This window comes from Amblyomma americanum, chromosome 6 (assembly GCF_052857255.1).
Source record: "Amblyomma americanum isolate KBUSLIRL-KWMA chromosome 6, ASM5285725v1, whole genome shotgun sequence".
Classification (NCBI taxonomy): Eukaryota; Metazoa; Arthropoda; class Arachnida; order Ixodida; family Ixodidae; genus Amblyomma; species Amblyomma americanum.
Genome location: NC_135502.1, coordinates 127,666,758 through 127,692,430, shown reverse-complemented (window position 1 = coordinate 127,692,430; position 25,673 = coordinate 127,666,758).

Sequence of the window (25,673 nt, the reverse complement as noted above, 5' to 3'; positions counted from 1 at the left end):
CAGAGCCCGTGCGAATTCGATGCAGTAGAGTGGCCTGGAATCTTCTCATTCCCTTGGTCACACATGGGTTGTGTGACCACATGGAATAACAGGGTACCTAGAATACAACACAATCACATCATGTGCTCACTCATGCTACTCGATTCCTTCAGCGCACGTTTACTTTGCTTAGCGACAGCTGGTGCAGTGTGTGAAATGCAGCATATTTATCCTCAGTATTTATTATGTCTCCCGTTCCGCGTTGGCAATATGCACTACAAGGGCCGCATTTTAGAAACTTTTTCAGAAACACAAACGCTCACGTCTCCTTTCATAATTACAGCAACGAACTTGGGGCGTTAGTTTCCTCGTACTACACGAGGGTGCTGCCGTCTTTCAGAAAACACAACAGAGTACGCAGAGTGCATCGAACAGCGTGTTTCTTTGTCCGGTTGAGCTGTCACGCGCTGCTGAACAGCGGTGTTTACGGCTTTGAGTGCTCCCGCTCTGAATTCGCGGGGCCGACGAGCGCTGTCGTTCTGCACTCAGAGCGCTGCACCAAGGTGGCGCTTGTTTACAGCCCAGAGCGATCGGCTGACATTTACGCTCCCCCTGAATCGTCTCGCATAGCACACTCTGATGCGGTGGCGATTACGTCAGCAGAGGCCGGCCGAGGCGTGGTGGCCACACGTCTGAGGCTGTGGTGTATACAGCGGGCCCGCGACATCAGCCCGTGATTCTAGCCCGCTTCGTTCCTTTAGCGCACACGGATTACTGGCTGTCTTCCACCGCAAACTGTGCGGCGTCTTCTTCTTTACATCATCCCCCTCTCGCCTCCGCAATTTGGCCGCCGTCTGCCCGCGTTGGAGACGCTTGACCTACTTCTCTGCCGCCGCCTTGCCGTTATGGACGGGAGGCCCGCCGCGCGCGCCAGACCGGCCCGAGTAAAGACGAGGCAAGGGGAATCCCGCTCCTCCGCTGGACTCACCTCTCCGTTTGTTTTGCTTCTCTTTGTGCCTTGCTGCTAATCATGTTTCGATTTGCGCTGGAAGGCCCCCTTCGTTCGTTGTCCCAGCGGGTCTCCTCTCCCTCCCGTTGGCGCCACGCGTGTACACCGCCGACGGAGTATATATATGCACAGACGACGGGCCGCGGCGAGGACCCATTTCAATTTGCTTGCAGAGGTCCTCGCCAGCCGCCTTCCGCTTAATTAGTTCCGTTAGCCGCGTACGCCCTGTTGGCTTTAGCGCAGCGGACAAATGCGCCTTGATATTTCGCCTCGTCCCAACCTGAGTCCCACAGCTCGGAAATGCCGCGCGGTCGTCTCCCGACTTCTTGGACGCCAGTTGTCCGACGGGGTTGGCATGGCCCGTTCGCAGGGAGTACGCGAGATTCGTGGCCTCGAGACACTGGAAAACTGTTTGCCTCTGCGCAGATTGCGATGAGGTCGCTGTCTCGGCTGCTCATGCCACAGGTGTATATTTGCCGTTTTGAATGCTCTCCAGCATGCCGTCAATGAGAGATTCTGAGGCCGATAGCACGGGCCCTTTATTGTTTTGTATATTCTCTTGAGGACTCTAACACCCGCTTATGCAGTAAGCAGATTTATGCGGGTTCTGACATTATGTTACGTCTTTTTAGATGGCGGAATATGTCGCAGAACTTTCAGCAGTGCAGAAATAACATTAGGAGGCGAGACGGGAAAGGCAACGATGCAGGCACCGGGGCCTTGTGGGTTGCGTTTTCTAAAGCGCTCAATATTCACCACTACTCTTGTAGTTGGACATCCTAAAGTGGACAGAAACATAAAATCAATTTTGTTTTAACCCGATAGCGTTGAGGGTCTCTTGTCGCAGAAAAGCCGGCGTCGTTGTCGGTGTCGTTGACCGTGAGCGAATAATCCACGAAAAAATTGGAGGGGACACTTAAGCTCCGCCTTAAGAGTATGACAAAATAGCGTAATCGGTTGATTCCCATATATGCAGAAGGTCGTCCTCTACTTTGCAGTCGTATGTCCCAGGGAGCCCTCCTGGCGCAATGGTGCAGCGCTTAAGCGATGCGGCCCACATTGCTCTTCCCGAGCAACCAATCATTAATTTACCTGCCACGCTGCAAGGCCACGTCACCTACGTTGCCCACCTGCCTCCTATGTTGCTTCTTTGGGGATTTTCGTGGATGTGTCGCCCACGGTCAATGACGCCGACGCCGGATTTTCTGTGACACGAGATGCTTAACGCCATCGCGTTAAAATCATGAGGGAAGAACCCAGGTTGCAGGTGAGCCAGCTAGCTCACGTGACCTTGTGACGTCATCACAGCCTGATCACCGGATTATGAGCAAACTTCCCACGGTGGCAGATGGCAGTTAAAATAATTATTAGTCGCGAAGGGTTGCTGCACGAGAGCAACGTTTGTCTCACAAGCCCCACTGGAGGCTGTATTTGAAACAGACACCTGCTGGGGCAGTGGAGTAGAGCTTAATCGATGCGCCACTGTGACTCGTAGTACATTAGAACTCCCAGCGATCCTGAATGTAAAGTAGAGAATGACCAATAACGCAAATGTGAGCATCAACCAATGAACGCTGACGCATCATACCCTTAAGGCGGAATTTTAGTGTCCGCTCACTGTTTAATATATAATTATAATTGTTTTTTTTTTTGGGGGGGGGGGGAAGGAAATGGCGCAGTATTTGTCTCATACATCTTTGGACACCTGAACCGCGCCGTAAGGGAAGGGATAAATGAGGGAGTGAAATAAGAAAGGAAGATAGATGTGCCGTAGTGGAGGGCTCCGGAATAATTTCGACCAGCTGGGGATCTTTAACGTGCACTGACATCGCACAGCACACGGGCGCCTTAGCGTTTTGCCTCCATAAAAACGCAGCCGCCGCGGTCGGGTTCGAACCCGGGAACTCTGGATCAGTAACACCGTTTAAGGGCAAATCTAACCATCTGTGTTATGAGATCAGCAAGAAGTAAATGACTAAAAAATGTCATCTTTTTTGTTGTCTTATCTGAGCGTGCATCCACCTACCACGCGGAGACCCAGAGTGCGCGTAGCAGTTTGATCACGTGTTCTATTATTACTCTTGTTTTCTCTGCCAGGCAAGAAGACACATAGAATTCTCAGAGGCGAAAGGACCCAGCTTCATGGTAGCCTCCCTGACTGTATGCACCAGCGTATTGATGGTGCAGTGGCACACTATTAGCTTCCATCAGTAGATGCGCCGTAACAGCTGCGACACTGACGGCAGCTACATACAGTTCTTGGTCTCACTAAAAATGAATTTATGTTGTTGGTTTTTCCGGCAGTAAAAGACGCATTTACTGCAGAGAAATTCGTATTTAAAAACTTTTCCTTCACTCGGTTCAAACGCGTGATGTCTAGAGTGGAAAGGACTCCATGATCACTGTTAGGAAGTGAATAGTGGTGTAGCCTGGGCTCTGGGATCTGAGCGCAAAAAAAAAAAAACTGTCTTCACACATTGCACTTGCTTTGCGAAAGCGGCCGGTATGGCGACAGCTGCATTTTTTTTAACCTTTGCTAGCTTACAAAAGAGGTGTTTTAACTAAATGCAGCCTATTTTTCATCAGTGCGCGGAAGTTTATCCATGCAACCAAACTTCGGCCTGTACTCAGTGTTCCTTTAAAAACGATTATGAGGCAAGTCCACGTGAAGTCATCAGACTTTCTAGCTAGTATAGCTAGCTGAGCGAGAGATGGCGGGCACCCATTAGGAGTGAAATATCCGAAATATTCCTAAAAATGGTCGTTTCGACATGAAACTGAAAACGAAGAAGGAGATGCAGCCTTTAGAGCTATCGGAAACAGAAAGCAGAGAATCGCTCAGAATAATCCAGGCGCGTCTGAGAGTGGCGCACTATTTGTCAAACTTTATTTGTAATTCCCTGAAGGGCCCGCTCAGGGGCGCGAACATGAAAGGGAAAACAACTGGCCGACTTCAAATACACAAAGAAGGTTAGAAAGGAACACGGCCTAAAGAAGCTAAAGTGGGACGGAATGTGTTGAAATCATTAACAGACGCGGCGTTACGCAGCGGCTCACACAAAAGTTTAGTGGCTAGAAGTAGAGGCGATAACTTGAACAAGGTAGGTATCCCTGCCGCGCATGTCGCCGCTGTTATAGCATGTTAGAAGAACCGCGCTAGTTATGTAAAGTAGATAATGTATATAAACAGCGCTTCAGTTAAATCCAACAAGTTTTACGTGAACAGCGTATATGGAACACCATACCGTTTAAACTCAGAACACTTTAGTCTGGAACCGCAATCTATGCGCTCTGCTTGAACGGGCTGGGCCTTAACCTACACTATGGTTTTACTGCCTTGCTCCGCTGCTCAGCGGAAACGCCCAACCTCTCTTACTGGCGGCGTCACACCGCGTGTTTGTGATGTTATGAACTCTCCTAATACGGCAAGATTAGTCAGGGCCAAAACTAGCTACAAGCACAGACATGTGCATGAAGCGTGATTTTCATGCGGTGTATAATTCCTCGGTGTAAATACTGCTGAAAAACCCAATGTTCAAACCCACTGGTATCTTCTGACAGGCAACTATAGTGTCTGCCCGAAGGTAAACACGTTTACTGTAAAGCCCAAAAGACCTCGAAAAGTGAGGATAAAGGTTATCCTCACCTTACATAGATTTAGAGCTTAAGATATGACTTAAGTATATTGCTCTATGGCTAAGAATTAACCTCTGTTACGCGGTTACTTTTGACGAAGACAGCGCGTCTGTGTATACCATACTTACTGCACGGTAAACTCATTATACGAGAGAATTACATCCAGAAGCCAGAATATAGCTTTGATTTCAAGTTACTATCACCAACGACTATTATTCTGAGATCGGGCAGATTGTATATTGGTTTCCACAGGGCTTAGTTTGGGACTCATGTTGTTCTTATTGTACAATATTGATATAGTTAACATTCGCCCAGCAGACGACATCGTTATTTATGCAGAGTCATACATGAACACCCTGCATGAGCTTTCCGATAACTGGTTATCTCAGTTATCAGTTTGGTTAAAATCAACTACATTAGAACTAAATGTCAGAAAAACAAACGTATATTTGTTCAGAGCTTAAAATAAGGCCATTCCAAATTACTTCCTACTCCACTTCGAAACAAATCCCGATGATTTTCGCCAGCTCTGCAATGTTCCTTGGAATCATTTTTGAATAGCATTTACTTTGGACTGAACACATAGATTACGACAGCACTAAAATGGCACGCTCTGTTATTTTGTAGGCCAAAAATGAAAATTAATAGTTTATTTCTCTCTAATTTTCGTGCATGTATGTACATCATTGTTTGCTGGTCTGGGCAACGACTACTTCAACCAATCTTGCGATAATGCTCATGCTACAAGAAAAAAAAACTCTACAAGCGATTGATAATTCGCCTTTCAGTGAGATCACGTGACCATCCTTTTTCAATCTTAATTTACTAACCACCACTGCGGCCTACAATAGGAAGCTGGCCATTTATGCCAGAAACCTTGTGGAAGAAAACAAGCGCACTTTGCGTACAGTTTTAGACACCTGCGATACCATGTATACACATCTCGCACAAGCTATGGCTTCCAAATATTACCGCCCGATATACCCCACACATTGAACACCGACCCTAACCTAAATGATTGGTCGCTACAAGGCATGTCTGACACAAGACACAAAAAGAATGCCCACGAATATTTTTTGCAATAGACCACAATCGCGGCATTCCGTGACGCACGTACCACACGACAATCGCTGCCCCCCCCCCCCCCCCCGTGCTGGAGCAGCAAAGTGGCGAGGAGAGGGGAGCACCACAGCACGGATTGGGCAGAAAATGTCACGTGGTGCGTGCGTCACAGAGTGCCGCCATTTGACCGACGTCGCGCTGCGCTCCTCGCAGGCGTGCTGTTTTGGAATGGCGCGAGAAATGGCCCAAGTTAGTTTAGCCACAGCGACGAAGGTAATCACGTTCATGAAATTCTAAAAACTGATATGACCCTTACCAACGGCCGGCTACAAATCTATAACTGCAAGCTGGGGCTATCGGCAATAGTAAAAAACTGCACTTTCAGAATTAGTTAATCACTTTACTAGTTAACATGATTGGCCGTTTTTTTTCTCGTCCGCCAAAACTGCATTGCTGTGCCGCAAAAAACTTCTGTTGACCTCAAAAACCGGATTGAAAAAAAAAAACTGAGACAGGCTTCCTTTGAACACGTGGTATGCCATCTTGCCTCAAACAAAGTGCGCAAGCAGCACTTTTAGAAAAACATGACTACCAAAGGAACTTCAGTGGCACTCGGCTAACTGAGGCTGCAACTAACCTCGTAAAAAGGGGTTTTTTGAAGCTTTCGTTGATTCAGGCATATGAAACGTACACTAGTTGTTCAGAACGTCGTCGAGTGTTTAGATTAACAACCTTTATATTGTGACCGGAAAACAAAGACAAAACATAAACCTTCCCCTAAAGCCACTTCGCCCAGCCAAAATACACACCAGAACTTGGAAAAGAGGCCGAATTTGTCTCAAGGTCAAAAATGCTGTTTAAGTTACTGCTAGAGTCACTTTCTCACATTTTTACAATACGTGGGCACTATCAACTGGAGAAAAATTAGCTGCGGTTCAGCTACTGCTAAACCTGGTTAGAGAGCGAAAGCCCCGGTGTATCAGGCTACTAGACGCGGCTTCGCGTGTGTAACGTTGAGTGCGTCCCGCACACTGGAGGGCCAGCGAGCCCACCTTGACACCTTGACAGGTGGCAGTTAATTAAATTAATGGTTGATCGCGAGAGGTTGGTCACCACTACTCTGCGGCCTATTGCTGCAGTGCCGCGTGTCTGCCACACCGTTGTAAGCCCTAATGCATGCAGCCCACATCTCAACACCGCCGCGTACCTCAAAGCGCGATTGAGGCGTCCACTGTCCCACGGCCGGTTATGCGCCTTCCTTCCGTCAAAATCATCAGTGTCTAGAACGTTGTCAAACGGCAACGCCAATGAACACAAAGAACGCCGATGTTCTACAGATTCAATGCCGCGTTTCAGCTACAACGTTGTCAATAGCAACGCATGCAGCGCACAATCTGTCACTACCGCCACGTAGGTTAAAGCGCGACTGAGGTGTCCACCGTCCCAAGGGGAAAGTTATGCGCCTTTCCTTTGCTTTCGCAGGAAATTGAAGATTGGTTTTGAAAATTGGTTTTGGAGAAAGGAAATGACGCAGTAACTGTCTCGCATATATCGGTGGAGATCCGAACCGCGCCCCGCGGCGGCGACGGCGCGCGGCGGAACAGTTGTGGCACGGCTGAAGGTCGGCTGAAGGCCAAACTCCGGCGTACGCGAAACGCGCTGCAGCTAGCCCAGTGAAGCTTTCGCTTCAAAAACGGTGCTCCATGGCGCAGTTGCGTGGGTACTGGCGTATGCGGGCGTCACTCTTCCCAGAGAAGCCGTGTCCTGAACGTCGCATTACAAGGCGTGGTGCTGAACCCGCCCCAGTGTTCCCTCTATCAGCAAAGCAGCAGCCACAGCGAAATTTTTGGCCGTCTGAGTTGCGTACCCAAATGCATAGAACGCGCTTCAGCCTAGCGCTTAGCATTTAACGCAAGGATTTTATGAAGAGTGCAAATCGAGGAAGAGTCGAGCATACTTGAAAAATGCTAATTTTCTTGAAACGCTCAGCACACAGCACACGGCGTGCGCCCAAGGTTTCAGGCGAAGATGCCACATTGGTACCGGTGAAATAAACCTCGAAGTTCAGAAGAGTTATTGAAAAAGTGCCATTGAAGTAGCTTGACCAACATTCCTTTATTTCCTCTGAGCATATATTACGACCACGAAAAGAAAGCTGAACAAACTACGAAATCATAAACGTTGGCGTTTTTACCACCTTTTAACAAGCGGAACAAAGGTTATAGCTATAATTTATGGAGAGCCATTCAAGCTTCTGTGGAATTGATATTGAGATCGTACAACCCGTGTCTGCATTTTTCCGCCAAAGCTCGACATTGCGCAACGCGGAATGTAAAGGGCAGTTGTTGGGCGAACACAGAGATGTACAGTGCGTGTCAAAAGTGCCGAGGCCATAGGGCCTTCTTTTGAGTGGTATATTCTGGCACTTCAAAGGTCTATGAAACTTTCAAGGTTTTGGGAGGTGAGAATGCTACTTCTACACCTGCAGAGAACTAAAAGTTCGAGGTTCTCGTAAATGCCACACTGCAGTGCACGGCTCAAACGCAGACTCTGTGCCCAGGGAACTTTCAGTTCAGTTTGATTTATGGGGGTTTAACGTCCCAATGCGACTCAGGCTATGAGGGACGCCGTAGTGAAGGGATCCGGATATGTATTCCACCAACTGCGGTTCTTCGACGTGCACTGACACCGCACATACACTGGCCTCTAGAATGTCGCCTCCATCGAGACGGACGGATCAGCTACTGTACGGGGACGTCCGTATCGCGTTTCCGCATCTGAGCGCAAGATCATTGAGGACCGGGTTGCAGGCATGCTTTCGCGCCACATCGTTCGACCGTCTACAAGCTCCTGGCCATCTCCTGTCGTTCTCGTCCGTAAGAAAGGATGGATCAAATCGTTTCTGCGTGGATTACGTTGCCCTTAACAAGATAACCCATAAAGATGTCTACCCGTTGCCTCGCATCGACGTCGCGTTGGACTGCCTCTAGGGCGCTGAGTAATTTTCAAGCCTCGACCTCCGCTCGGGATAATGGCAGATTCCCATGCACGCATCAGACAAGGAGAAGACCGCCTTTGCTATCCCCGTCAGTCTTTACAAATTGAATGTGATGCCTTTCGGACTGTGCAATGCCCCAGCCACATTTGAGCGCATGATCGACATCCTGCTAAGGGGCATGAAATGAAAGGCCTGCCTTTGCTATTTGGACGATATTATCATCTTTTCGTCCGACTTATCCTAGCACTTGCACCGTCTCAACGAAGTTCTCACGTGCCTCGCGCAAGCCGGTGTTCAATTAAATACCAAATAAGTACCACTCTGCCAGTAAGACCATCAAAGTGCTCGGCCACGTTGTTAGTAAGGCCGGAATCCGACCCGATCCTGAAAACATTGCAGCTGTCCTCAATTTTCCTCGCCCCCAACGCCTAAAAGAACTTCGCAGCTTCCTGGGCTTAGCGTCCTACTTTCGCTGTTTTATCCGTAATTTCGCATCCATAGCGTCCCCGCTCCACAACCTATTGACTTCTGAGGCACTTTATTTATGGTCCACTGAGCGCGAAGAGGCCTTCCAAGCCCCCAAGCAGGCGCTCACTTCAACTCCTGTGCTTCGCCATTTTTATGAGGCAGCGCCAACCATTCTTCATACCGACGCCAGTGGACAAGGCCTCGGCGCTGTTCTCTTACAACGCAACGAGGCGTCCAAAGAGCAGGTTGTTGCACACGCCAGCCGTTCTCTTACTGCAGCCGAGCGCAACTACACTATCACAGAACAAGAATGTCTCGCCGTTGTTCGGGCTATCCAGAACTTTCGTCCTTACTTGTACGGCGGTGACTTCACCATTGTCACCGATCATCATGCGCTCTGTTGGCTGTCGACATTGAAGAACTTGATCGACCATTTGGGTCGCTGGGTGCAACGTCTTCAGGAGGACACCTTCACCATTACCTACAAATCCTGGAGAAAACACCTCGACGCTGACGCCCTCTATCGTTGCACGTTGCCTGATTCCCAGACTCACGCTGAGGCCCCTTCAACAAACTGCCCTTCACATCAGGCGTCTGAGCACCCTCTGGATTTTGTACCCGTTGTTGGTGCACCACTCGACGTCCACGCCGATTTCCCCTCCCATCAGCTGGCTGATCCATGCTGCCGCACAATTATAGCTCGTCTCCGGGGTCAATCAGCGGCGCCCAACAGTCGCTCGCACTGGCAGCTTCTCCAGTTCAGATTTCAGCACGGCACACTTTACCGCTACACCTACAACTCTACATGTCATCGGTGGGTTCGCGTTGTGCGTCGCTCCCTTCGTCTTCCGACGTATGACCGTATCAAGAGCCATTACTTCTGGTATGGGCTCTTTACAAGCGTCGCCAAATACATATCCTCCTGCGTGTCTCGCCAGCGTCGTAAAAGGCCAGCATCTGTTTCTGTCGGCCCCCTGCAGCCTCTACCTTGCCCATCCGTGCCTTTTGACACCGTCGCCATCGACTTGTTTGGTCGCCTTCCCCTTATACCGGATGGCGTTGGGTTGTCACCGCCATTGACCATCTGACGTGGTATGCCGAAACAGCCCCGCTTCACTCCGGTGCCGCTTCTGTAGTCGCCGGCTTTTTCTTCCTTGCGATAGTGTTGCACCATGGTTCTCCTCGTATCCGGATTAGCGACCGTGGGAAGACATTTTTGTCCCATTTGCTTGAAGAGGTGCTCCGCGCCCCCAACACTGTCCACAAGACATCTTCTAGCTATCATCCTCAAACCAACGCTCTCATCGTGCGCTTTTGCCGTACATTGTCCGACATGGTATTATGTACATTCGAACTGACCATAAGAACTGGGACAACATTTTGCCCTTCGTCACATTTGCTTACAATGCCGCAGTTCAGCGCACCACTGGCTAGAGCCCTTTCTATTTGGTTTATGGCCGTGTCTCATCCTCATTGTTTGATAGCGCCTTCTTTTCTGCGCCCGCATCTCCGTCTGCTTCTCTGGGCGAAGAGTTCGCTTCTCGGATGGCCCATTGTCGCTACCTCGCCCACGTCAACACCGAAGCCGCTCAGCAAGACCGCAAGCACCGCTATGACCTGCACCACATTAAGACCCGGTGATGAGGTCCTCCTCTGAACACCCGTACGTATGCCTGGATTGTGCGGAAAGTTTCCACAGCACTTCATCGGACCTTATACCGTGGTCTAGCAAACATCTCCCGTCCACTACGCCGTTGTTCCCTCGCACCCCATCATCCACCACCGTCGCCGCTCCCACGAGGTTGTTCTCGTATCGCGTATGAAGCTGTACACTAGTCGCCCCTCTTCTGTTTAATCTGCGGCCAGGGTGGCCGCTTTCCTGCGGGGGAATATTTGTGTGAGCGCTGTGCGCGATCTTTCGCCTCTTTCATCTGTATGTCCCCATCATCATCATCATCACTTGCCTGGGCTCCTGGGAGTGCGCGCTGAGTGCCCGACTGTTCCCGAATAAAGACGCCTGAGCAAGCAGTGGCTCACAAGACTTGTTTTAGCGACATGCAGAGTATGTGTTATGTATGAACTACTTCATTATGTTTGTAAGTTCTGGATTTGTTATGAACTTTAGCTGTATGAAATCTAAACCCAGATTTGATACTACGCTACCTTTGGCATAAGTTGTTCTTTCTTTTAGTTTTAGATGCATTCTGCAGAATAGTGTTGATCCAATACATGTCCATGTGGGACGCCATGAGATACAGGAAAAAAATCAGACGGTATTTCTTCTACCTATTGCCCACTCTAGCAGTGCTGTTCCAGGTAGCCAATAAAATATATAGGGAACCACGTCATAGTCATAAATACTATAGTTTATTTAACATTTAATGATCCATACGTCATCACCAGTACCATCGCCGTCATTGCCCGTTTCCAACAAAAAGAAGCCACCGCCAGGCACGGCTTGACACAGTGGCACGGAATGTTTTCTTGACTTGGCACCTGGAAACTGCCTTTTACATTTGCAGGTTGGTGCAGGTTCACTCATTTAATTTGTTAACTTTATGGTTGCCACTGCCGCTGAGATCGGACAATGGTTCACTCTCGTCCTGCCTGTCGTGAGTCGATTGATTAAGATCAACCTTGTCTGTCATGCTCAGAGTACACATACCAGTATCATGTTGGATCTTGCTCAGGAGTAACTGAGCATGTGCACAAAAAGAAAGCAAGGGTGCTAAAAGCTCTTGGAAACGTGCACCATGTAAAACTGCGAAAGCGCGACGCACCACAAAACAAAATGCTGAAATAAATATTGCAACAGAAATTTCAGAAACACATCAAAAGCTTCCTGAACTACTAACAATAAAGACTCAACTCGATCCCTTCGAAGTATCGTTGCCACTGCTGATGGCGTGGAAAGATATATGCAGGAAATGTCGAACATATCGTCACGTAGTGGTGACGGCAGTTGGAGCAGCGATGAAGACGGACGAAAGGGTCTGCTGAAAGAAAACTGTTTATTGGGCTGACTTGCACCCAAAATGGACTGAATCACTCGGCGGCGGCGAAGCGACAAGCGTTGTCGGCGGTCGTCGAACAGAATGCCCGCCGCTGTCGGCCGTGCTCAATTTAAAGCTGATAGCGAACTTTCAAGATAAAGCATGGAAAGTTACTAGAACATTCCGGAACAACGTAGAATCAGCTCTGCCTGGCTGCGATCAATCGAGATAAATCTAGTCGCGTCTTGCGTCGCAAACAAAGCGATAAAGTTTGGTTTGGTTTGGTTTATGTGAGTTTAACGTCCCAAAGCGACTCAGGCTATGAGAGACGCCGTAGTGAAGGGCTCCGGAAATTTCGACCACCTGGGGTTCTTTATCGTGCACTGACATCGTACAGCACACGGGCCTCTAGAATTTCGCCTCCATCGAAATTCGACCACCGCGGCCGGGATCGAACCCGCGTCTTTCGGGTCAGCAGCCGAGCGCCATAACCACTCAGCCACCGCGGCGGCTCAAAGCGATAAAGTGGTGTCGCGGCAGATTTGAAAAACGAACAAATACTGCAAACATTCGCGGCAATATATAACAAAGTGCGCACACAAATGCAGCAGCAAGGACCTGATATATCTATACTAAATAAACGGGTGGAGAAACTTGAGCTTGAAGCCAAGAAGCAGGAAATTGATAAACTCATGCAACATGTCAATGATCTCAACCAGTACAGCAGACGACTTAACCTAGAAATACATGGACTGGCCCAGGAGACCAACAAATACCTGCTAGCTAAACTGAACCGACTGGCTGATGATCTTGAGCTTCCTCAGCTTTCTGAAGAAGGTATTGAAGCCGCCCACCGGCTACTTTCTGGGAAAAACACGGACACAACCAGTGCCTGATCCTGTTTTAGTACGTTTTATATTGCGCCTAACTCGTGACAAGTGGCTTGGAAAAGGAAAAAAAAAAAACTACTTGAGGCAAAATGATTCAAGGGTATACTTGACCAAAAACTTGACTGCCCAGAACAAGGATTTGTTCTGGGCCATGAGGAGGAAAGCCAGTGAGACGGAATATAAATTTTCTTGGTGCAAGAATGACGAGTTCAACGTGCGGCTAACCCCTCTAGCCGAATCATCAAAATAAGCATGATGGACGACCTGCAGGTAGTGCGGTCACGGAACTTCTCGAACTTCGCTTTCACGTAATACGCGCCTTGAGATGAACAGCTACCACGGTCCGGCTTATTTTAATGCAAAATCATTTATTTCTTGCCTCATGGATGGCGTGACTAAAAGATGTGTACACGAGATAACGACACTAAGAACGATGTTAAGTAACGATAACCAGGTACTTAATAGGTAACAATTAATGAAATAAAACAAGTTATAATCTATTAAATAAAATGATAGCGGACAATTAATAAAGAAATAGTGGCAGTAATAGCGACAGTAATAGTCAGTGACAGTACCAGTGACAGTAATAATAGTCAGTGACAGTAATAGTGAGAGGAATAGTTAGCAATAGCAATAGTTAGTGACAGCAATAGCTAGCCACAGTATAGTTAGTAATAGTGACGTCATCAGCCAGTCACTTGATAGAACCCAACTAGTCACGTGGTAGGAGCATGCGTAAAAAAGAAGTTGTCGAAGGGTTGATGGCGTCACAAAAGACAATAAGACAACAAAAAACATGTCTAGAGAAGTGGCTCCGATCCCTGTCAGTTCGTTCTTAGATGCCGACACGTGCGGTACTCCAAATTACTTCGCATCTCCGCATGTGAGGAGACTTAAGGGCATCCCTTGAATTTTTAGAACTTAAGAACTTAAAAATCATTTAGAACTTAAGAAAGAAAACAATTCAGAAAGCCATGGATCGACGCATCTCTCCTAAAGAAAATAAAACAGTGTGATATGTTGTTCGCCTTATTCATAAAAGCGAAAACGAGCTGAATTTAAGAAAGTTAAGAAATAAACTAGGCCCTGATATCAAGAAAGCGCGTTCTGCTTATTATGAAAGGAAGTTCACACATACACATGGCAACTCTAGTAATGTCTGGAAGCTGGTGAATGAGCTTGCTTCAGGAAATGAGATGTCAAGTATTCAAAACATTATCACAGACCTTACCTCACCTCTTTACTTTACCTTCTTCTGATGAATCCCTGGCCAACAAATTCAATGAACATTTCTTAAAGGCCGAGGCTTCAGGGTCATCTGTAATATATGGTTCTGATGCAACCTCACATATAACTTTAAAAGTAGGTGCTCGATTTTTATATTCCCTACTACACAGACAGAGATATATAAGCTACTCCAAAATCTAAACAACGGTGCTTGCGGTGTAGATGAACTGAAATCCGATCCCATAAAAAGTGTTCTATTTCATTAGTCCGCCGCTCTCCCAAGTACGCAATCTCATTATCAGTTCTGCCATATTCCCTCAAAAGCAAAAAAAAATCACAAAGGTATATGCTAACTTTAAAAGGGAAACCGAGACAACCTATATATTTACAGGCCAATTTCTGTTCTTGGAGTATATTCTAAAGCTGTCCAAGAAGTTATAAATGGGCTGTTCTCAAACCTTTTTTAAGAAACACGATGTTTTAATAAAATAATAGCACGGCTTTCAAAAGCATAATTACGCGGAAATGACATTGCTGAATATTAAAGACAAAGTACTTGAGAACTTTCAACGCAGACTGATTAGAGTAGGTGTTTTTATCGACTTCAAGAAATATTTTGATTCCGGTAGGCATTGTATTTTACCTCAAAAAGGGGACTACCACACTATCTAAAAAAGTTACCTGCAAAATCGCGTTCAGTACACTAACGTTAACAGCAGATCGAACACATCTGAAGTCATGCACGGCGTCCCGGAAGGCTCCATACTTGGTCCGCTTCTTTTTTATCTACATTAACGATATCACAAGCATACCACTCACCCCAGATATAATCCCGTATGCTGACGACACAAACCTCTTTTTCTCAGGAACTGAACTCTACGATCGCGTGAAAATATGGCTGGAAAATCAATCTCACTGGTTCAGAGCAAACAAATTGGAATTAAATACAAATAAAACAGTGTATTATTTTTCGGCCTCATAACAAAGTATATGTGGAAAAACCTATTCGCGTTGAGGAAAATGTCATTGATCGAGTCAAGTCTCATAACTCATAACGAAAGCATTGATTGCGTTATACATACTAACCATGTCCGGAGTGAAATATCGCGTTCCATTGGCATAATTTGTGAATTCAGGCAATTAACTAAGATTTGGCTAAAAAACACATTTACTACTCATTATCACAATGACATATTCAATACTGCTAGCTTGTATGAGAGTCTACGACAATAACTTAACATCGATAGGACACAAGAAAAAGCATTGAGGCTTAAAGAAGGAACGTCGTGGCTTTGTCATACGGCACTGCTTTATAGTAAACATCAGCTCCTAAACATTCTGGCATGAAAAACTAGTCTATAGAATCTATTGGGAATGAAAATCAACCGTGAAACTTTCTCGAAGAAATACCTTGATAAAAGCCACACACAGGTCTTATGCCGCACTCATTACACATAGGAACGAAAAACTGCGAAAAAATTGCGACGCCCAAAGGCTATCCTATCAAATCCCGGAGTTTTTAAACGAATACCCGTACGTCAGACAACTTTCAGAAAAAAACACATCTACCATAGGTTTCAAGACCGATATTTTTTTTATTTATTGTCCTTGCAAATATAAAGATCGTCATAGTGTTATATTAACTATTTAATTTCTCTTGTGCATATTTGTGTTTTATTCATAGTGCCTTGTGCTTACCTGATGTGCTCTTTAAAGCGACATGTTGAAGATGTTTGATGAACTTTGCACCGTGTGCTGTATTGATGCTGTTTCTGCTTTGCCATCCATTTTGAGCAAGTGTCAAATTTTGGGTGCGGGAGGGGGATGGCGCTTTGCCAAGCATTTCACTGCCTTTTCGCCAATCTTCCTTGTACTTGCCGGAATAAATTTCATATCTCAACTTATCTTATTTGGTGGCTGACTGTATCAAACTCCTCTTTGATATCTATAAGAATATGCCGCTAACTGTCCCTGCAGAAAAAAAAAAGCTGCGCTTATATTTCCTCTCGAGCAGTTTATTTTGTTCAGTTGCCTTGCTAGCCTTTTGTCTTACTCTGATTGTAGTTACGTACCTGCGCAACTACAATCTGTCGAAATGTTTAGTTTTCAATCTGCTTACTTACGTACCGCCCTCTTAAAGTGTTCCCAATTCACGGGGCTTCTTTCGCTCCATCTTGTCACCCTTGGATGCACAGATACTAAGAGGAAGGTGCGGTCAGTTCTTGTTATTCCGACATCCCTGCTGCTTTGTCGCTGTCCATCCTTCTTATACATCTTAGTAGCGAGAATACTCAACACGCACCAAGATGCAAGCACGAAGAAAAAGTTTGTTTGTTGCCAATCGCTTATTCTGCAGGCCGTTGTTGGTCCCAAACACGTGAAATATGTCCTGCTATTTTGGCGGTGGTTCAGCTCTAGTTAAACCTGGAGTGACGCGAAGCTACAGCTGGCTGAGTGGAACTTGCTCAGTTGGATTGCAGTCAGTCTTTCGCCGCTCCCTTTCGCTGGGCGTTCCTTCTTCATCTTCTTCTCACTTGACACGGCGCACGCACAGCTGTTGCAGCTCGGTTTCGTCGGCGCGCCGCGCCGCCGGCAGCAGCAGCTGCTCCGCACCACGTTACCAGCCACAGCGCTGCGCCGCCGGCAACTGCTCCGCACCACGTGACCAACCACGTGACAGCATGGCGGCACCACCACCGCCACGGCGCCGCCACGCTCAAGGCTCGAAATGCTACCGTAATGTAGCTATAGCTACGAAATGCAGATATTCTTTGCCTCCAGCATTATTGCAAAGAGCTTCGAACAGTGCAATCATATTGAACATCAAAAGCGACACAGCATGCGTTCCTTTCCTTTCTTGCAATACAAAAACAGGCCCTAAAATTAATAATAATAATAATTGGTTTCTTGGGGGAAAGGAAATGGCGCAGTATCTGTCTCATATATCGTTGGACACCTGAACCGCGCCGTAAGGGAAGGGATAAAGGAGGGAGTGAAACAAGAAAGGAAGAATGAGGTCCCGTAGTGGAGGGCTCCGGAATAATTTCGACCACCTGGGGATCTTTAACGTGCACTGACATCGCACAGCACACGGGCGCCTTAGCGTTTTTCCTCCATAAAAAACGCAGCCGCCGCGGTCGGGTTCCTAAAATTAAAATGCATGCAACTGAGAACGGCTTGGATAGGGTTCATGCACATATATGCCTAATTCGTCACTGTCTACTTTACATTAATGAAGTCCTGACACAGTGGTGCAGCGGTTAAGCGATGCAGCTGCATTCGCACCTAGTTCACTTAATTTTATTTTTCAGAGAGGTCGTTATGAGTTTCAGGGCAAAACACTGTTCCTGACAGCGTTACCGGGCCCGCGAACCTTCAACAAGATAACAGGCTATGTCCATCTATAGGGTAAAATGAAATGAACGCTGTACGTACTAGATCAGCGTGTATCAGCAAAACAAGGGTAGTAACAAGGTGCAGAACGCGTCAAAAGTTCCCAGGCCACGCTGTCTGCTTTTCCGCAGAATATTCCGGCAATTAGTCGCCTTTGAGACAACAAAGGTTCTCAGAGGTGCAAATGCTTCTTCCACTACCCTCTGCAGATGTTTTAGGTTTCTCGGGAGTTCTAAATGGCCCACTGTGCGGCTAAAGAGCAGACCACACGACCAGAGAATTTTTAACGCACGCTGAACATAGTAACTAACCAACGGCATGTGAAATTATAGATGGCTGGTAAAACAAAACCTTCAGCAACAAAGAAGCCCCGCCGCGGTGGCTCAGTGGTTAGGGCGCTCGACTACTGATCCGGAGTTCCCGGGTTCGAACCCGACCGCGGCGGCTGCGTTTATATGGAGGAAAAACGCTAAGGCGCCCGTGTGCTGTGCGATGTCAGTGCACGTTAAAGATCCCCAGGTGGTCGATATTATTCCGGAGCCCTCCACTACGGCACCTCTCTCTTCCTTTCTTCTTTCACTTTCTCCTTTACCCTCCCCTTACGGCGCGGTTCAGGTGTGCAACGATATATGAGACAGATACTGCGCCATTTCATTTCCCCCAAAAAACCAATTATTATTATTATTCAACAAAGAATCGAATACATTCTGAAAACACATCTATTGCTTTATATTATACAAATTAATGTTATTCAGAATAAACCATAAAACTCGTAGGTGGTTCTCGGTGGATTGTTTGAATGCGTAAGCATCTCAGAGGTTGACATACTAAGATCGTTACATCCTAGGACTTTGGTTCTTTATATCCGAGGTGGACGCGCGAAAATTCGGTATATCTGAGATGAAATAATTAATTTCGTTATATCTGAAGTGACATAAGTAAGTTCCGTTTAGCCATGCGCCACACGTAACAGTGGTCGCCGTTGTTTAATACGTAGCGGCTGGCTTGTTGGTTACACATATTCACGACTACAGCGCTATCTCAACACGGACAGGAAAGGTTGACACAGACACAGCTCCTGTGTTTGTGTGAATCTTTCTTGCCCGTGTTGTGACCGCGCTGTAGTCGTCATTACGCCGTTCCCGCTTGCACGCACCCTTCTAACGTTAACTGCATAATAATATACGCAGTATAATGGCAGCATGACACAACCAATTCTCGACCTAGGTCGCGGCGTCACGGACACTGCGGGTGCTGCATCAGATTTTGCTCGACGAAGAGGCGATCGAAGCCATCTGCAGGAAGCCCTGCAGAAACGTGCGCGCCGCAGAGCGATGAGATGGAGCGAGGAGAGAACGCCGGCGAGGCGGGATGCACTGCACGTCGTAGAACTAGTGCTCTGCGGCGCAGCGAGCCCTCCAGGAGAAGCAAAGAGCCGGTTTTCTTCCCTCTCCGCGCGCCTGTCGCCCTCGCCGTACGAACTGGGTCACTGGGCCGTTCACCTGGCTCCTCGCCCCGCCGCGCGTCCTCTTCTTGGCTATTTACTCGACGGGGAGGAGGAAGAGGGAGGGAAGGCTCCTTTAATTCCGCCTCTTGCCTGTTCCAACAGCGGCTCGCGGGGTCCATGAGTTCTACTCTAGGCAAGGTGCGCGAGGCTTGTTTCTGCATGGCGCGGGTCTCACCTCCCCACCACCACCACCACCAACTCTACAAGACGTGCTCGTCCTTCTTTTAGCCGGCCCTTCTTTTCTTCCTACCTTCGGCAAGCGGCACCTGAGAGCCTGATCTTTCTTGGGCCGAGAAATTCCCCCGCCCCGCACGGGTCACCCGTATCTGCATTGCTTCCTGGCTGTTTAGGCGCTCAGGATGAGACGCTTTGTTTTATCTGTCAATCAGCGTCATAGCTGTGTTTTCCCTCCCGGATAGACTGCCTTCGCTCATCCGCCACTTCGCGACCAGCTCTCCGGATTTTGGTTCTTGGAGTCAACCCGCGTTTCCCCTGCCAGTACAAAACTCGTGTTGCGTTCCGTCGTCCTGGCAATGGCTTTCGTGTTGCGTATTATTGTTTCCAAATACATTGAGCTTCAGCCCTCTGTTGGTTCTTCTTTTCCATTTCTTCACTTTATCCTCTTTTGCTAATCTCTTTTCTTTTCTTCTTCTGTCGATTATTGCCAAAGCAGTACCGCGTACACCCCGACTCTCCGCTTCTCCCTTCGAGCTCTGCAGCGCCAATCTGAGCGTTCTTCGTCCACTGTGCTCGCCATGCGTGCCTGCCTTTTTACGACTTCTGCGTGCCGCTCGGTGGGCCCCAACTGCTGCCGCCGCTGCTTCTTCGGGTTATTCTTCCCTTTTCTTTATTCGTCTCTCTCTCTCTCTCTCTCTCTCTCTCTCTCTCTCTCTCTCTCTCTCTCTCTCTCTATGGCGTATCTCTTGTACTTCTGCCCGCGATTTCTTCCCCTCCTCTTCTGTCCGTTATAATGGCGGCGGCGGCAAATAATCACGGCGCGCCCGGCGTGCGAGGGGAGACCGGTCAGGACCGGAAATGGGCCCGTCCTGATCATGCAGCGTACTCGCATCCTCAACGCACTCGCAGCGCCGCCAGCCTGCTTTGCCGGCTTCTGTTTTATTTTCTGCACTGCGGAATACCTGTGGAGGCTGCGCTTGGCCCCAGTGCCCCCTTCTTCAGCAGCTACAGTCTTCTGCTCCGAGGTTTACAGTGTTGAGCAGCTCGCCATCACTTAATCTTGACTTCCCGCGCTGGCTCCGCTTGTGGCTCTCCGTAATGGTTTCTCTGGCTTCTAAAGAATCAGGATAAGAAATGTTTCATCTTAAGTACGTGTTCCTGCAGTGTACATGTTCCTCAAGGAGAGACACCAGAACTCAGCACAGAGGTTGTGTGAGGGGTCCGTAAATTTTAAACAAAATCGATAGATCACAAGTGGCCCTTACAAATGCGAAAGGGGTATACAAAAACTACACAGGGGATTAACACTTGGCAGAGAAATGCTGATGTCTAACATGGTTGAAAGGAAAAGGTATTCAGTAGAATCTGGCAAGGTATTAGACGGCCGCATTTGTTTCCTCTCCGTCACTTTTGCCTGTGTACCATCGCCATCTAGCTGACAGGTTATTGCTGCCGGTATGAGCAGATATAGAAACGATTCCATCCACTGATTTAAGGATTATTTTCAAAACGATTTCAAGTGTTTCTAAGAGTACCGTCGCGGTATTGGGCACTTCGGGTACAGGATTTCTGTTGTGCTGAGAGTACTGAAACCTTAAAAAATGAGTTGCCACTTGAGTTAACTTCTAATTGTTTCGCTTCCCAGCTTGTAACTAAGAAAAACATGGAGCCGAAAACTGGCTGACAAGACAATAGCTTGTTCCTTCTCGGCTGTCCGTCCTTTGGCGTAAACTGCCTACGATTTTCACTTTCCCGCTTAGTTATTAATGTTGTAGACATTACACACGCCTTATCATACTATCCTGCACTGGGCGCAGTCGGCTGATTAGTATTCCTTTTATGATCTCAGAGTCTGATTGCACTTCAATAAAGGAACCCGCCCACGTAACCATTCAGGAAGTGTAAAAATCGGCAGCGCCAGGAAATTGGCCGGCTTTCAGCCTCACCTCAGTATCTGAGTCACCATCGTACCTAATGTGGTCACCCACTAGGGAGCTGAGCAACGTGAGAGCAAAGAAAACAAAAAGAGAGAATGAATACGCTGTATCACATCGGCACAGAACATCAAAACAATCCCGTTTCTACAGTTTTGATACAGACACAGTGAATGAAAGAAACAATGTACGCATTATTTTTGTTAGTTTCTTTTTCTCCATGTCCTTCCACGCATCGTGTTGCGTTCTCAACGCACGTAAGCACGTTGTAGTTCTGAATAAGTATATGCAAGCAGCAACACGACCTATCAGACGAAAGAAGGCTGGCTTAAGGAAATCTAACAGAGAAAATCTCTTAACGTACGTAAGCTTCACCACTGACGGTACACGGCTGATTGGCATAACCCAGTGCTCACAATACCAGAAGTAATCGGAACAAGTTAAGCGTTCTCACGGGCTCGTGTAGACACGGAGGAGAAGAGCCTTTTGACAGCAATCTATGGAAGTATGGCGCAATTGTGGCATACTATCTGTTCGAGTAAGTTGCCACTGGGCCACACGGTCCTATCTATAGCAGCTGAATTCTTCACCCGTGTTGCGCGAGGTGCGTCTTTTATCTTGCAGGCAATGTATTTCTTTTTCTAAATCATCGGAGCACGAAACGTGCCTCCCCGCATCCAGAGGCACTGCTCTGCTGGCAATGCCAGCTCTCGACCACCCCCATAGCTCTTACTTGCTGGTCTTCCTATCTGATCGGCAGTGGCCGGAGCATTTACCAGGGCTCGCGTTTGTTCACCCTTCTGCGACTTTCTCTTCGCGTCGGCCGCGTAGGCCTTGCCCGCTGTTCTCGTCGGCTGCCAGCCAATTCTTCAACGACGGCTAATCACGCCCATTCACGCACCGACCGGGGAAGCCGCGTGCGGGACGGCTTCCCGCCGAGCTGCACCAAAAATACGACGAGGAAGGAAGCAGCAAAAATCGGCTCTACATTGTATCACACCCAGTAGCCACGTGGGTCTCTGCGTCAATGGACGCTTCACACTCGGCAGCGCTGCTGCGAACAGCGTCGCCGCAACGCCTGTCGTCGAGGGCGGGACGCCGCGCGCGTTTTGCTGGCGGCACGCTTCGCTGCAGCACGAGGAAAGCCGCTGCTCTGAATTCCGCCGTCACTTTTATTAAAATGTCTTTTTTCATTCCCTGGGAGAAAGGGCAGCGAGGGAGAAGGAAGCCGAGAGATAAGTCGGAACCAAGGATCATCAGAGCGGTAACGGCGCCGTTACACCGCTGTTGCGGTGGCGTCAGCGATGCACGTAGAGGGAGGGCGGAACCACGCCGCGCAGAGCACAGCTCGGTGCGTCCCGCCAACTTGCGTGTGTGTGCAGGCAATAAAAGAGATCAGCGATGTTTGGCGCGTTTTTGCGTCACGCCCACCGCCTTCTTGGCGCCGGTGTAGGACGTTGCAAAGCGCTAGTATATCGAGCGCAACATAGATATGTCATGTGACGAAAAGAACATTTCGATTTTGCATTAAATCTCCCGATCGCCATATTGGCTTTACAGCGGAGTGATGTGAGGAAATATCTTTTTTAAACGCTTCGCAATTTCCGCTTGCTCTTGAGTCATGCGTATTCAGTGTGGACAGAAGGTGAAGACGCCAGTGCTGTACGGCCCAATTAAATCCTGGTTAGCGAAGTCTGGAGACAAGATAGTATTCTGGGCATCTGCCACCGTCCGTCATTTAGGCGTCTAAAAAAAAGTGTTGCCACAGGCTAGGAAGAACGGAATACAAGAGCAACACTATTACTCAAAAAGCAGGTGCAGGGAGCCAAGAGAGCAAACCTTTATTAAGGAAATAGAGAGGATGAGCCGGCGTATTGCTAAAAAAGACTTTTTTATAGGATGCCGATATGACTTGGTGCGTCTACAGCAGGGGCTGCACACAGAGCGTTAGCTCTTACTCTGCCCTATGCCTAGGCCTATGCCGCATAATAATTAAGTTAAGAATTTATTAATTAATTATTTTATTTATTTATTTGCCAAGGAGGAAAATAAAAATATGGGAACAAAGATGACAATATACATTGCGGGTAGGTTTTTTGCAGTCTAGTTAATATATTGCAGAAATTGGGTTTTAAGCCCGGAAGCACACGAAGAAACAAAGGCAGACTGCTCTGTCCTGTCAACTTCGTTGCTTTTCGGGCTGTCTTTCTGCGCTTAAAACCAATTCCGCCATAATAAATTCAGTTCGGAAAGGCGACGAGAGAAAAAAAAAGGAGGAATACAAGTGTTCAACATGATGTTGGCATCCTTCAATCACAATATAGAACGGAAACTGGAATGGAGGAATGCATTCAACTGCTGCATTTTCACCTCTCTTTGCCCGAAGATTTTTGTCCGTCCATTCATCCACACCACGACAGCCCTCAGCAAATCAAAACGCACGCGACAGGCAAACGTTTTGAGTTGAATCTAAACACACGCCTTACATTGTGGGTATACTGGCTACGCGGGGGCATCCGTCCATTAACACCGACGCGAGCAGACGACGCTTCTTCTCCTTTCACCTATTGTGGCTGAGAGAAGAATGAGGAGAAAAGTGTACAGGCCGGTCGGCTGGCTCCGAGTGAGCCAGAATCGACCTTGTACACATCAGTGGGGGGGGGGGGGGGAAGGGGTTTATGGGAAGGAAATGGCGCGGTAGTTGTATTACAGAAAACAAGTAAACGATTGCAATTACAATTCCTTCATCTGAAATTTAACTGGGGCCAGTGGTAAATTATAGCTCATGAAATGTAACTGAACAATTGCACAGGTGTAATTGATTGCTCTTGCAATATTTTCGTCGATATTTTCTTTTATTACCACAGCACAAATATTGGTCGACGAGAATGAGCTGGTGCGGCTTGCTTTAACTACAGTCTTTTGCAGTACAAACACTATAGCTATTTAACATGCAGTAGTTTTTCGATGTTTCCTTCAGCATTTTTTTTTGTTTCGTTGAAACACATCAGTAGCGACACTGATGTGCAAGCCGGAGGGAAGCTCGTTGCTTTCACATACGAAGACTTATAAAGCCACTTCAAAATTTAAGAGCAATGCTTCGCTGTTGTTCGCTCTCGGAGCGGAAAAAGCCCAAGCTCAGTAAGCATGACGCTCCGATGTACCATGAAGAAGCACGTAAAGTTGGTATCCATATGCAGAAGACGGTCTTGAACCGCGTGTAAACTGGGATGGAAGAATGTCGCGATGAGCCTCAATGGCTTTTGCAAACAATATACGTGGCCCAGTAAAAGCAAGGCTGGCAATATGGTCGAATATGTACATAGTGATGGGTCGCTGCTGGGCTCATCTTGGTAATCCTGGGCACTGTTGAGCGCTTCGTCGTATGTTTGTTTTCCTAATGTTTCTAAGTGCAGGGAGGCTGTGCCGAAGGAATTCCATGAATTATGAATTGTACAGCTGCACTTCACTAACGATTCTCGTAACTTTCCCCCAAGAAATGACAGAGCGCGAGCAATCGCCATCCGTTTCTATCTCCGTGTGCGAGATACGGTTGCTCCAAGAAAGCGATACGGCTTTTTTCGTAGGACCATTTATACACAGGGTGTAATGAGACGCGCTCTTGCGTGCAGAGGCAACAGGAGACCACTTTTCGGTAGAGATCTTAAGGTCGTGCGGGCGGAGGTACAATGTAGCAATACTTGCCACCTTTTGGAACTAGTGGGCCCGTAACTCCTCATAGCCGGATATAGATATCGTTCCAGAGTTTGAGAGTTGGGCCTACTGCGGTAGTAAGCCGTCAAGGCCGACCAGTGCAAGACTCAAGACCGCTGTGCTCAGCACTCCACTCTGTGGCCCTCCATAGGAAGTGTAACGAGAAGACGTTGGTACATCCTCAGACCACACCAAGAATCATCTATTGGATGAATAACTGTGCATCCAACAAAACACACGACCACTAAGTTCGACAGCTTACAAAGCGTGATGGTTACGTTGTCGTATGCACCATTCACATCTAGAAACAACGTTATGGTTAAGCGCTTCAGATGCTTCTGGTGTTGAAGGGATGACACCAAGTCAAGCCGCCGTGTCGAAAACTGGAAATTCCAGCTGATATATCTGGTAGCGCTTCAGCTACTACAGAAAAACCTGAGGGGACACTAGCTCTGCATTAACGGTATGAAGAGATAGTATTAATGGGTTCCTTAAGCGGCATGAGATCCTCTTTGCGCAACACTTCGCAGACACGGACACTGTTCTTTCTTTCACCATCACATAACACTAGCTTACCCTTAAGAGCACAGTGCAGTAGCACTAGAGGTCCCTCCCAAGCAGGTACTCCTCCTCAGTCGCCTAGGTTCTGCCTACATGACCACATGTGCGAAACTGATGATTCTATA